General features: G+C 39.3%; 1 protein-coding gene across 4 annotated transcripts in view; it reads left to right on the top strand.

The window, feature by feature from the left end:
* The window catches only part of hth (Meis homeobox homothorax), a 385,579-nt gene that overhangs the window by 225,630 nt on the left and 145,003 nt on the right, over nucleotides 1-14,946 (top strand). The gene's annotated exons all lie outside the window — the stretch shown is intronic.

Genomic DNA, 14,946 nt, shown 5'->3' with positions numbered 1-14,946 from the left:
GACCGACTTGATATTAATTTACTTCTATAAAGCGTCCAAAAACTGGAAATTTCATGTCTTTTTTATTTTTTTATTTGACTTGTCTCTGATAATACCACTAAATAACTATTGCAGATTTTTAGAGAAGATTAAATGCCAGTTATTTCATTCTAACAAACAAACAGTGCAAACATTAGCGAGAAAGATAGCAATATTGCACAAGGTTATAAAATAATGTTATTATTATATTATAACAATACACTCTTAACTACGACTTTTCATAAATAAAAAGTTTTATTATAATTTACATAAAGAGAAACAAGTAAATGCCATTCAACAATTCAACAATTCTAAACTTAAAGTACGTGATAATAATGTAGGTAATAAAATAAATAGTTTGTCTCTTGTTTAGAAGCGACAATCTAATATATATATTTTTTATGTAATAAAATGGATTAGTAAAAGCGATTCCATATTTTCTTAAATCATGTAATTACTCGGCAATCATAATAAAGCCATGTAGACAATATGTCTAGAGTTATTAACTTATTAAACTTTTACTGAAACAGTGTATAATACAACATATTGTCTTCATCTCTGCTTTCCATCAAGTGCGATATTTGTTTTGAAAAAAAAAAAAAAAACTAGTCGAATTTCGTGCCGGATTCTTTGACTTTTTATGAAACGGGGGCAGATTGTTTTCTACGTTCGTCAGCACTTGCTATATGTAGCCTAAATTACATACATATATTTTGACTTTGATAGGGGCCTATTTTTTATAATAAAAAAGTTAAGATAAGAAATATAGTCAAAAATAAGATACAGAATGTAACATGTACTGACGTACAAGATCTCAATAGGAATTACGAGTTGTCCCTTATCGCAACGGTGCAGGATTCAAAATACCTTGAACCCCGGATCCCATCAATCATCAGACAGAATCTCAAGGTCGCCGGTATCAGCTGAGATAGTGTTATCAGGAAGGATAAAAAATCATCTCCACGACGTATATAATGTTACATAGCACATAACATAGCTATGTTGATATAAGATCACTTGACTGGAAATACTGGAATTCTTTGTCTTTATTTTCATTCGACGATCGGATGGCCAAGTAGTTAGAGAACTTGATTACGAAGCTTGAGGTCCCGGGTTCGATTCCCGGCCGGGGCAGATATTTGTATGAATAATACGAATATTTGCTCTCTGGTCTTGGATGTTTAATATGTATTTATCTATATAAGTATGTTTACCCGTTGCCTTGTATCCATAGTACAAATTTTGCTTAGTTTGGGACTAGGTTAATTGGTGTCAAGTGTCTAATGAAAAAAAAGTATTTTTTAGGTAAATGATGCTTTGCCTATTTTTCTTTTTTATCTCCGACGCAAATAGAGATCTGTTGTAAGTTTGGCAACAATGTCTGTATGTGATATCTAGTAGCTATCAAACGAGCGGATTGATTTCGATGCGGTTGTTTTTTCGTGAAACCAAGTTTCCTTGCGGTAGTTAGCTATTATGTTTGATCAAAATCGGTTTTGATAAAAAAATATTCTAATTGAGAGACTGTTATAAAAATTGGTAAAAACACAAGTTCAATTTTCGTCAATATCCTCCGACTCTACATTCCCAAAAACCTCTGCATAATCGCTGATCGAATGCGACGGGAAAATTTTCAGGGTCTACGAATAATGCGTTTATTTGCGGGAACTATATATACAATTTCCAGGGATAAAAACTATCCTATGTCCTTCTCAGAGTATCATAGCTATCACCATACCAAATTTCATCACAATCCGTTGAAAACTTCAAGCGCTAAAGCGTAGTTATAACAAATAAACACTTTCGCATTATTTTGTCACTTTAGTTATGATGTATATATAGTTAGTTTAGGTTAGATTAGCAATTCGAAATAGTCATATTTCCAAAATAAACTATGTTAGTGTAAACAATATTATTATTATCCCTTTGCAATATTATTGTATTATTGTAAATGCGAAAGTGAGTAGGTACGTTTATTTCTTGTTTTAATAGTCATTAACTATTAGTGCATCCGATGGCACGGATGCCGAGTCGAGACTGAACGGGAATGAGACGGGCACAAAATCGCCAAGAGTTGAAGAAGAGGGTAAAGGTCTATATCCAATATTGGATTACCAAAATGCCACCATGACGATGATGATGATTAGTAAGGATTACCACTGTTGGTTAAAATTCCCAATATTTTCCTCGCAAATAAACAATCTTGACCTAGAGAAGGTTTAAAAGACGACCTTGCTCTATGGTTGATCGACGAGCTGTCACGAAGTTCCCCGAGCGCCGCCGACCGCCCCCGACGCGATGCATCTACAATGGCGGCCGTTTTCGGCTCGTTACTGCATCGATTTAGCTGTCATCGGAATCGATTGTTCATCGAATCGATCCGTCGGATGTCGGGTATTAGTATTTTTGGCTGAAGTGATGTATGTATTTGGTTAGGTAGGTAAATTAAATAATGTAACTAGTGGATTAAAGAACCTTTAGATTGCCTAATATGTCATTGGACAATAAAGATACAGCCAAGGAAAATTCTTCAGTCTTAAAAAAATATAAAGTGTGTGCGTATGTAAACTTTTATGGTACAAAAATTGGTAACAATGAATTTTGTAGCAAATGAAAATTATGACAAACAATTACGTAGGTACCTACTGGAAACTTTTATATTATGGCTATGGCAGTCAATTGTCTAGTACCTAATATCTAGTATGTAGTAGTATGTCTTCTTTCTTTCCTTCTTTCTTTCTTTCAATAGAAAATATAAATAGACCTCTACATAAACGTCGTTTAGGTTACTGGTAAGTAAATAAGATACATATTTAATTATTTAAGTATGTGTACCTGTATGGGTCCCTAGTGACGGATACCGTAATAGAGGCAGACCGAAGAAGAGATGGAGGGACGACTTAGATGCCTATGTGTGGGATGGCTTTTTTTTGGAGATTGTGGCTTGGTAACGAGGTGTGGGATGGCGGGAGCTAGCCTTTGATAGGCAAGAGTGGAGCAAGAGAGGAGAGGCCTTTGCCCAGCAGTGGGACACAAAAATAGGCTAGCTAAAAAAAAAATATACCTATTAATTAATTTGGTAAAGTAAACCATGACACGAGTACCTATTTAAAATTATTGTACTAAAATAACGAACAGGAAAAATAGTATAAAAAAGCCTTACACCGTGTTGTTACTTACGAATGGAAAGAATAAATTAGTATCTGGTTGATAAAAGGTGAAGTTACAACAAAATGACAGAATAATAATTATTACTTGTAGGTAAGTACAAGTCAACTTGTAAAAATAAAAACGTACCTAATAATTACAGTATTAAAGCGTAAACTCTCGCAGATCGTTTTAACTGACATTCACCACTAAATTCCATCAATTACCGTAACTAAGTACGAATATAACCCACAATAATCGCGCAGAACACTTTTCAAACAACTTTACAGTGTCATCAAAATCATTTTACAACCGACAGAATTACCGCTGTGATACCCTGGCGCCATCTATTGAGAGATCCGTCATATCATAACTACGTATTTCAGCTGTCAATCTAAATCAAGCTCAATGTCTCTGTATTTACGGTTACAATTACGGCGAGAGTAAAATGCACTTGCACCGTTCCGGCGCGGAGCCGCGGGCAATATCCATTTCGCTCTCGCGCGTGTGATTGGCGCGCATCTGTCTTCCTCTTGTTTTAACACGTCGGCTTCATTGCCTGTTTCCATTACACTATATCAATTACCGGCCGTTGCTCAGTTGACGGTCATTTTCATTACACGAGCTGACTTACATAGAATAGCGATATAACGGTGCACCTTTCGAACACCAGAATAGCGTAGCAACTTAACAAACGGCGAAGAAAAAAATCCGTCAGATAAAATATAATAAAGTAGTAGAATCGCAAATGGAATCGGAAGAAACGCAGTCAATTTATTCGGAGGTTCGTTACAATAACGATTTTATCTGACGTCTCGAATGAACGCCGAAGACGGATAACCGTGGATCGCGCAAAAACCGCGCCGGAAAGAGACGCCGCGCCGGAATCGATGCCGTCCTCAATAAGACCGCGGGAGCGAGCGCGCGCGATCGCGTCTTTACGACGTGTGAAAGAGATAAAACAATTCCTTATGTCGCTATTCTTAAGCCGTTCGCGCATTCGAAACGGCACTTTGGCATCTAATATTAAGGTCGCAGTTTCATTGTTACTATTGCGTATTGACGACCGCGGGGTATCGTAACGGAATGTTATAACTTCATTTAGCGGTATTTCTGATTAGATCCTTTTGTAGTAAAAAATAAGGTCGTTACTTGTATGTGTTGGTTGGGGAGGATGACGGCTGGATGCGCGGCGGTTGTCATGGTAACGGGCGCTGGAATGCCACAGCGCCTCGGGGTTGCCCGCTCGAGTAATGTTTTTACCCCGATTAGGAGGAAATATCTATTAAGAAGTAATAATTAATTATTGCGAGTTAAGAAGAATTCTAATAAATGTCACGGAATGCGTGTGAGGAGTTTTTGGCCGCGATAGTGTTTAGGAGATTTTGTACAATATTTCAGGTATAGTTTAGTTTAGCTACGTATTTACTTTGTCATCGCTGTTGAAACATGGCGTCTTAGTCTTATCAAAGGCTTAGAAACTAAAGTGACATAGATAGACTATAATCTTGAGTGTTCTACAAGATAATTAGAACAATACTGTGCAGGCAGATAGGTACTCATTGTATAGGCATTTAGGTATAGATAGGGAAGGGACACATAGCATAACTAAGTTAACAAGTAGGTATGTTAATAGGTATGTAGGTTTTTTACATAGGAGATAGAGATAGTCTAGCGTAATATTGTAAGGAAACAGTACCTGATACTACTTTTTAATATTAAGATGTATTTTTTCGGATGGTAACTCCATCTCGTGTTTAAGACATCCTGAACGATGGAGTTGCACGTTGAAAAAGGTACCCAGGATGTCAAAAATAGGTATTCCAAAAACGATTTAATTTCTATAGTTTTTCTGCTTAACTAAAGTCTGAGTGGTTATTTCAATTTTTCCTAAAATATATTCTACATTATTGATTGGATAACATAAGTCAACCGTCCCACATAATTAAACTAAACTTACGAACACATTTTTAATATTCTCATTTCGAATTCACCTTCGATATTCGAAATTAGCGTGAGCGGGACTGCAATCCGCGCCGCCACGAGCGCGAGCGAGCGAGCACTAAATTGCTCAATTTGTGCGTCTCACAAGGTTTCCTTTTTCAAAAGTCCAATGAGATCGATCGCTCGCCATGTCCGCAAATTAGACGGGAATCGGTGTTCGTTAGCAACAGACGCGGCCCCAAACAGCCTAGCAACCGAACGCGTGTACAAGGAACTTGGATTCTAAGGCTTTGAGCCTAAAACTTTATTTCTCGAGAGTGTAATCTTATTCTACATTGGGCGGTGGTCTTTGAGCGCAGAAATGCATTTTAGTGCGCTCATTTCGCTTGAACCCTTTGCCGATGGGATCGGGTCAGGCTTCATTACGCTGCGCGTGCGCCTGTGTGCACGCAATCATCATTGGGACCGTTGGCACCAATCGTAGGCCATCGTGGTATCGCTGGGAAAGTTTTGCGAAGCGAAACAAGCTTTCGCAGATTGGTATTCGGCTTGAGCTAAATAAATAGCTTGATGTGTTTGTTTCATTATTCTATCAATGTGGGAAATACCTACTGCTATACCCGCAAAAACATTTTATATAAGAGGGTGTAAACAATTATGTGGGTCACCTGATGGGAAGCAATCACCGTAATCGAGTCGATTTTTTATGGAATTTCAATAAATTGTAGGATTTTTTGTCGAATCAGTTTTAGAAATTTATTGAAAATAGCGGAGAGCCATGGAGCGTTTTTTTACCATTTCTCTCACAGCTTCTAGTTTTTACCTAACAGTCTATCGAATAACCTAAGGTTTCTCTGAACTTTGAAGGAACCATCCACCTTACAGAACCCTGCTACATTGTAAGTGGGTTCTGAACAAACGAAGCTATTAAGGGGATCAATCGTGCAGCGCCGGAGTTGCTGATTGCAGCCGATATCGCGAACGGCTCACACTACGGAATCTAAGCTGTTTAAAAAGCAACCCTGAAGGATCTAACTTTTTTTATACACATATGATAGGGAGCGAGTGAGAGGCGTGACCTGATGGAGAACTTCACATACAAACGTGAGTCCGACTCACACTTAGCCGCTTTTTTCGATCGTGCGGTCCGTGCGTGAGAATGCAATTTGTGTTGCGCGACCTCTCACCCGCGCCCGCGCAGGTATGCTAATGCCCGGGGTTACTTGTGTTATTGGCTTTTTAATTTACCCGAATTGTCGGGTAAAATGGGCACTTCGTTAGAGGAGTTCGTTTGCTTAGCGCCGTGTCTACAGAACTAATAAAATAAAAAATAGAAATGTCACGCGAGTTATAAACCGAACTAATAGCTAAAAAGCCGTGTTTTGTTTCCCAATTTATGTAAACTGGTGACCGAACTAATAGCTAAAAAGCCGTGTTTTTATTTTCCCAACAAAGTATAACGAATGGAAAAAAATGGGCTAGTGAAGAGGTGGTGGTTCAAAAAGAATTACGTTTCAATGGGGAGTAGGTAGATGCCGTAATAATGTACTAAAACCTAGGAAAACACGAAAAAACGTATGCTCTTTGAGAGCGGGAAGGCAAAAAGTAGCGAAAGTGCTTGCACTGTTGTGTTTCGGCGTGGGGAGTAAAACAGCTGGTGAAATTACTGGCACTTGAGGTATCCCATCTTAGTCCTCTAGGTTGGCAACGCATCTGCAATACCCCTGGTATAGCAGATGTTTATGGGCGGTGGTGATCTCTTACCATCAAGAGACCCACTTGCTCGTTTGCCACCCAGCAGAAAAAAGAGTTCTATTGTAGAAGAAAATGCATACGATAACATCTAATCCTCTTATTATTATTACAACGCTTTTTAAAATTAATCTCTTAATATTGCGGTAAGCTTCTTTTTAACCCTTAAAAACGACTTTTCTTATTTGTAGCCACCCAATGTCTGATGAAGTTATGTGTGTTAAGTACCTCACGTGGCACAGTTTACCCCTTTTGGGGTAATTACCCCAGGTTCGGGACCAATGCATTAGAAGGTGTTGGGTTCCGTTCGGTTAGTGTTAGTGCCATGTACCTACTGACTGAGTACACGTTGGGCTGGTAGCCGGGATGCCAAAAGCTCGACTCATTAAAGCAGGCACACCCACGTCTTCATTAGAAGCATTGCCTTATCATTAAAATCGATCTTGTTACGAACAATGAAACGCGTCGAAACAAAAACCGGCCGAGCGGTAAAAGAATACGAGAAACGTAATCGGAGCGAACGTCGCGCCAAATAAAATAAAACCTCAATCAAAAATCTAAAGGCATTCGGTATCATAACCGGCCGGTGCGTCGACCCGGCCGCCATATGAAAACACGAACCGTGTGGGTTACACGGCCGAGACGGAAAAAAAACAAAACTATAATAATGTAACGCACTAAGTATCCGTCTTAAAAATACGCCTCGATCTCTGGTGCGCGCGTCGCGGCATTAACACGCGAGCCGGTGTTCAAAGTGGACTCAGCGCGGGGGACGGAGGGTAGCGAGTCGCGCGGCGCGCCGAGAAGAGACCTCGCGCGGAGGGCCGGAGGGCGGCGGCGGCGCGGGGGGGGCGGTGATGGATGGCCCAATCAGGCGGCGCGCCGGTGCCGCGCGCTAATCGAGCAGTGCGCCCCGGGTCCGCAACGCACACAGCCGTAGCGCACACAGAACACACCGAGCGCTAGGTACCTCAAGGAACCCGCTAGCTAGGTGTAGCCCTAGCCGTAGCCCGTATGCGATCGATGAAAAACAGCAGCGACAACAAAAACGAGGGCGGCGGGCAAACAACGGTTCATTCGATGAATAACGCCGTATTTACGTCTATATCCGGCCGGATCGATAGCCACCAACTGTTGTAAACAACCGTACTAGAGGGAAAAAAGAGAGTGCGCCACCCTCGCGGCTATTAACGGCCACGTGACTAATTTCGTGAGCTGTCGCGAGCAGTCGGCCGGTCCGGCCGCGCCGGCCGCTCGCTCCACACCTGCTAGCCTGCCTGCCTCCACTCGCCATGCCACTCGCGCTGCCGCGACGCCGCACAACAATTAATACTCCTTCTCTAATCGGCCGCCGAATCCCCATAAATCAACGGACATCGCATTTTATCCTTAAGAGACCTTTCTCCTAATCCCGACAGAATTGAAACGAATCTAATGAAACGGGGATACGTCGACAAAAAAAAACAACGCAACTCGATGCCCTACAATCATTTCAACTTTTTTCCAACCGCTCTCGAGTCGTGTTTTTTTATTATTTTTAATTCTGTTGGACTGTCGCTTTTTTTCGTCGTTTTTGTTGCCTTTTCATAAATATTTTAAAATCGGATTCAGTCGGGGACAGGCGAGGCGAATGGATTAGGATTTAGATATTTTCGGGGCTTGTAATTTATGCCCCTCTTTGTTGAGATATGAATAATGAGGGAGGGAATAAATCTCCGTCCGCGCAGACGTCGATAGTTCCGCTTTGTGCCGGCGAGATTAACTAATGTTTGTTTTTCTTCGTCATTCATGAAGTTGACGGTTGTACTTCCATTCATAACCTCGACGGCACTTCGCAGACACGGCCGGCGAAGGCTGGATGTTGTGACGACTTTTTATTCAAATGGCGGGTCCCTAAGTGCCCAAATTCCTCCAGTTTATTCCCCCCACTTAGCGCGTCTCCATAAGGTACCCGTCAGCAGCTATTCCAAATATGCGCCTCGTTTAAAAAGGGCTTAAAGAAATTATTAAAGTATTCACAAAAAAGGGTCAAGCTGATGATTTACCGACCTCAATTTTGACAGGTCGTAGTTATGTTTACCAAAATTATAGTAATTTGATAAAATAGCCATCTACTTAAAATAAACGTTGTGTTAAAAAATGTATGATTTAAAACGAGCACTCGGTAATAGAGCGGGCACGCGGGGAATGCAGGCTTACCCTAGACCCGTCGACTCCGTGGAATTTTATAATACAGCCAGTTAGTTCACCGATGTCGATGGCTGTTCGAGAAACAGCCAATAAAACTCTTTAAATAAATGAATTGGACGCAGGAAGCTCGAGTCTCGATTTTTTTGGCTTCCTCGTAAAAAATTGGGCAATGACATATGTCATCGTAGCAGAAGTATTTCGCTTATTACATTATTTTATTCGCCGATAAAAACAAGCCTACTCGCGCCGCCGCCGCTTTTTGTCGGCTTACAATATTTTTGCATCAAAATAAAGACAACTTTTTATTCATAAGCGGCCATTTCAAGCGTTCAAAAATAATAATGAGGCGGTTATAAAAATCGCGAATTTATAACAGACCTCAACCCTCGGTTCGGATTTAATATGATTTCTTACGGCGAGTAGTCCTTATTAAATAAACTTTGAAAACGAAAATTATGTCCTCCGCCCGATACCGATAAAAACGGGGATTTGACAAGATTAAAATTGTAATTCAAGTTATTCCTGACGTGCATCTTATTGCTTTTTCGCTACGGTCCTTGTTTTTTTTTTTAATTTGTTGCAAAAGTTTCCGATGTGTAACCTCAGCCGAGACGCCATAATCCGGACACCGAGATGGTTTTTAATTAAACCACCCGGAGTAATTTAAGTGGCATGCCAAACGCGCAATCAGGGGCATAAGTGACATAAGAAAAAAGTTAATAGTTATTTTTTTCTTGCATTAGGCACACTGAGGACGTAGCTGAGGATACTATTCGCATGGCTGGGAGAAAATCTGAATAAGGAAAAAGTTTGGCATAATGGCATAAAGCGCAATTCGAACCAAAGTCACTTGGCTAAATAAGAAAAAGAAAAATTGTCTTCGCGCCTTCCCGCCTCGCTGTCAATATCCATTTGTATGCCGCGTTCGAAATTTGATTTTATACCAGAGTTTTTTTTTAAACATTTTGATGTTTTGTCTCAGTACCGCTTAGAAATTGTGTAGGTCATAAATATAAATGAATATTTAAAACATTTTATATTTTTATTTGTCAACAGAAACTTTATAAAAGTTCTTACACGTTATTAATACGCCATTACGGAATCACTTCTAATTTAACGCGTAGGCTCGAAATAGGTAATCGCACAGATACATGACCGTCTAATAATACCATTTGATCAATACCTGACTTGCTCGGTTTGGGGCGTATTTACCTATAGAGGCGGCGCAGCCAACATAACAATGTTTAAATGTTAGCTCGGCTAGAAGGACTCATTGATAATGTCACCACAAGTTGTAACTTCTATACAGTCTGAAGGTCAATGACGTGAATATTATATTTGTAACACAATAGCGTCTCGAACAATAAACTGTCGCTTTAAATTTATAGTTATCTCATTCTAATAACTTTCCTAAATTTCTTTTGCGGTAACATAAAATGCTAGTGTAAAAACGAACTCAACTGACATTATGCTTCACACCACAACTTTGCGGCGGCTAACTTGTTAGGTAAGTATAAAAAACTGACAAACGCACAATAAAACAAGTACTAACAAGATCTAGCAAACCATAATGTGTGCCAGGTTGGCATAAGCGCTCTATGGTCCGTTGCGGTCAGAGTCACCGCAGGCCATTTGTCGTTTAAAAAGAAAACTAGTTTTAGAAAATGGCCGTCTCGCGTGGTAGCGTTCTTTATTTAAATTACAACGCCTCGGGTAATGTTAAGGTTAGGATCTAATTGAATCAGAGTAATCGATATTTCCTTGCGGTGCCGCTACTCGACGGTAGGTGGCGCTGGTAGTAGAATCTTGTAAGAGCAAACTCTAATTAGAACTAAAATACTCGGCTGGAATATTAATGATTTCCGACTCAGCTATTGTGATATAAGAAAATTTTCGTTATTTTCTGTATTCAGCTTTCCATTTTCTACCCTCATCTCCCCGAATATAAAAGCGACTCCCTCTTATGAAAAATACATGAACAGAAGTAGAAACAATCATGCGGATACCAGAAAAGCATAACAATATGGGTAACTGGCTATAATATGTTCCATATTCCGGGATCGTAATTGAACATCGTATGCAAATGCGGCGCGGGCTCGGCTCTTTAATATTTATGCTGCTCTAGTACTTTCGCAGCAGCAGGTGTATCTTGCGACGTTTTTTTGATATAATTAAAAATGGCGACGAGATTATTATACATTTTTTCCTCATTTTTTCTACTCCTGTACTTTTATTTGACAATATTAAAGGTCCACGAACACGAATACAATGATATACATAATAAGTCCGGGAAAAAGTCTTGATTCTACGGCTCATAAAAGCACACTTATGGATTGCTTTTAAATTGCTTTGAAATTCATATAATATAGTTCAATGACCTTCCTTTGACAGTTAACTTTTAAATTTAGGATTCCTAACCTCTATTTTGAATGAATACAGTATTACCAACATTATTACATTGAAATTATTTCACAACATTTTTATTTAGTTACTAATCAATAATCGTTCAAAAATAAAATTTAGTATCCATTGTATTAGTATTTAGTATCTATTTCTGGTGTACAATAAAGAGTAATTGTATTGTATTGTATTGCATATTTTGTAAACAAAGAATATTTATGTTTTACTAGGTACCTACCTATGTTTATGTTTAGTCCTAAATTGAGTATTTTCCATTCATTTCAAGTGTTGTTTGTCATAAAAGTATTAAAAGTGATCGCGCCTTTGGCAAGTTAGCGTGAATAAAAAAAAACCATAAACGAAATAATTACCTATGTCAAATTTCATTCCTGGAATTGGCGGGAAACGTTATTCGATTGGGTGACACTATTTTACCGGACGTACAATACCGACATGGAAATACCGACATGATATTTTGTGACACGCCCATAGAAACTCTTGTCAGTTGGACACCAGTTTGTATGGGCGTGTACACGAAATATCGGGTCGGTATTTCCATGTCGGTATTATCCGTGCCGGTAAATAGTGTCACCCATTCGCTTCATTCATATTTCATTTCTTACTGTGTTGAATGTGTCAGATCTGTGTAGAAATGGAAATCTTTAGCCTGATGATAATGATTTAAAAGTAGTCGTAGAAAAAGTATTGTATACAACTTTGCATAACTTGGTATTAAAACGCTCATATCGCTACCTACGCCAACTCGCGTTTTAAGCTCACTTATGTTACAGTTGCATAAAATACTATATTTGCTGTGCCCGCCGACTGTGTTTGTTTTGGGTACATAGCTGATGTTGTTAATAAAATAAACGAGCATTAAATAAATTACTGCTTATGTGTTGGTGTGCAATAAAGAGTTAATATTTTGAACATGAAACTACCATGAGACTCACTCATATTCAATTTATTGAAGACGAAGACGAAGGGCTACGGATTAGCCCGAAACATGTCGAGCTAAACTCGATTTAAGACGTGAGTTATTCGGGTCAATATATTTAATAGTTAATATTGTATTGTATTAAAAAGATATTATACACAAGCCTTTACGCGCGTCTTCTTCCTCTTAAATATGACAGTTTAATTGAAATTCCGAACAACCCAATCCCGTAGAAATAAAAAGTAACCTATGTATTATCTCCAAGGACAAACTATCTACGTAATTAAATTTCATCTGAATCTTACCAGCTGTTTTAGCGTAAAAAAGTAACAATCTTCAGCATTTATAACGTTAGTAGAAATTAGAATACAGTCATCATCATCATCATCAGCCGGAAGACGTCCACTGCTGGACAAAGGCCTCCCCCTTAGAACGCCACAATGAACGACAACTCGCCACTTGCATCCACCGGTTTCCCGCTACTCTCACGATGTCGTCAGTCCACCTGGTGGGAGGCCTGCACGCGCTGCGTCTTCCGGTTCGTGGTCGCCACTCGAGGACTTTTCTCCCCCAACGGTTATCTGTCCTTCGAGCGATGTGGCCTGCCCATTGCCACTTCAGTTTGCAAGAATACAGTGGTGTGTATAAATTGATAAAAATGATGCTGTAAGATGCGACATATTACTATACACATAGTTTCAAATAGTTATATACATACAACCAATTTACATATAATATTATAATTTATAAACCGTTAAAGACAGCCTTATCTCAATCGCTCCAACATTGTCGTATTAACTGTTTCTTAGTAGTCACTCCATCATTAGTACAACATATAAATCAAGAGTTTCGCATAAATCTACATCTTAACAGCCACTCTAGCGACACTTCCAGCCGTTTAGTGCCGATGCTAATAAAATATGTAGTTAAAAAACTATATTTAATCCAGTTTGTGGTATTATAAGCGTCTAAGCTCTATGATACACAATAATTAATGAGTATCTAGCATAGGTCCTACTTTTACATTTCAGTTCAATATGATAGGACCATTAAGTAAAAGTTTATTTACAAGATATTACATTGTTAAAGACAAAATGCGTGTTGTTAAAAAAATGTTATCAATGTTTCGTACAAAAAAATAAGAATAACATTGATTTTTGAACGAAACAGTTTGGTCAATGATTCTGGCATAAAATACTTCACAGCCCAACGAATTAAAAAAACAAAATCGAACATCCGTATTTTAAATTCGAACACGAACTCTATGCCCGCCTTCAGATCGCCTCGGAAATAGAACACCAAATTCAAACACGCCACTAGAACGTAAAACCGTGACGTTATCGACACCGCAAAATTGTCGCGGCCGCAGCGCGTAACGAGTTGACACTCAATTAACGCAGGCGCAAAGATGCTCTCCACTCACTATCGGTGACTGTAATTAAAAATAAACGAGTGTGGCGTCAGTGTTTACGTTTTTGAGCTAGCGGTCCGACGGATACGTAGCATGCGTTTGGGGTTTATTTTTAACGCGTTACGTTGCGCAACGCGTGGTTTACGTGCTAGTGTTAGTAAAGTAATATTAGGCTGATGCGACGCTGTCATAATGTAGAGTGCTTTCAAATTAATTATTCCATAGTTCGTTGTTTCTACTTCAATAGAGAATGCCCGTGACTATTTGGTCTAGGTCTAAGTAAGTGTTCTGTAAAAAAATTGGGACATGTGTTTAACGTAGAGGGACACTGGGATCTGAAACCATCTTAACGTCTTTAGATTGTTCAAGTCTGAGATAACCGTCTATCTCACGTAGGTCAGAATGTGAGTCACGTTAAGATACCGTCAATCTTAGCATGGACGGCACCACATTTAACCGTCCTAATCAATGAGAATCGTGACAATACACGAACCGCCTCCGTTTCATCGACCATGTTGCAACTAAGGTTCAAGAATGTGCGAAATTGCATGAAATTTACCACCCGCTTTACGGTCAAGGAAAACATCGTGATGAAACTTGCACACACCTGCGAAGGAATTCAATGGTGTGTGTGAAGTTCCCATTCTGCACTGCTCCTGGGAATAATCGGCGACCTCTATTCTGAGAGGAGGCCTGTGCCCACCCAGTGGGACAAAGTAATAGATGATGATAATGATGATGAGCCAGTTTCGTCACAAACTTTATTAAAAGAAAATCAGTTTTTAACTGCCAGTTCTATTTTCCCATATATTTTGATCAAAAGTTAGCGTGACATCTTTTCAAATTAAAAAAAAATAGTTATCATGTAAAATAAACAAATGTAGAGTCGGTGCCAGTTACTGGTAACTGCTTCTTCGGCTACTTATGGCCACAGACACGAAAAAAAAAAACGAATTACCTCAATTTCCGCGAAACACTTCTATCAAAACATTGCCAACTGAGAGACGACGTCCGGAAATAAATCAGCGTTGCCAGCGGACATAACACACCACAAACCACTCTAAATTTTTAGACTGTAGTACTTTAAACTAAGCTTGGAATCGCTGTGGATTTTGTTCGTCCACTTAGTGCTGTTTGGGTTCGTTGG

The sequence above is a fragment of the Choristoneura fumiferana genome, chromosome 11 (genome assembly GCF_025370935.1).
Source record: "Choristoneura fumiferana chromosome 11, NRCan_CFum_1, whole genome shotgun sequence".
NCBI classification, from domain to species: domain Eukaryota; kingdom Metazoa; phylum Arthropoda; class Insecta; order Lepidoptera; family Tortricidae; genus Choristoneura; species Choristoneura fumiferana.
The sequence above is the reverse complement of the archived record's forward strand: the minus strand, read 5'-3'. Positions and strand labels throughout refer to the sequence as shown.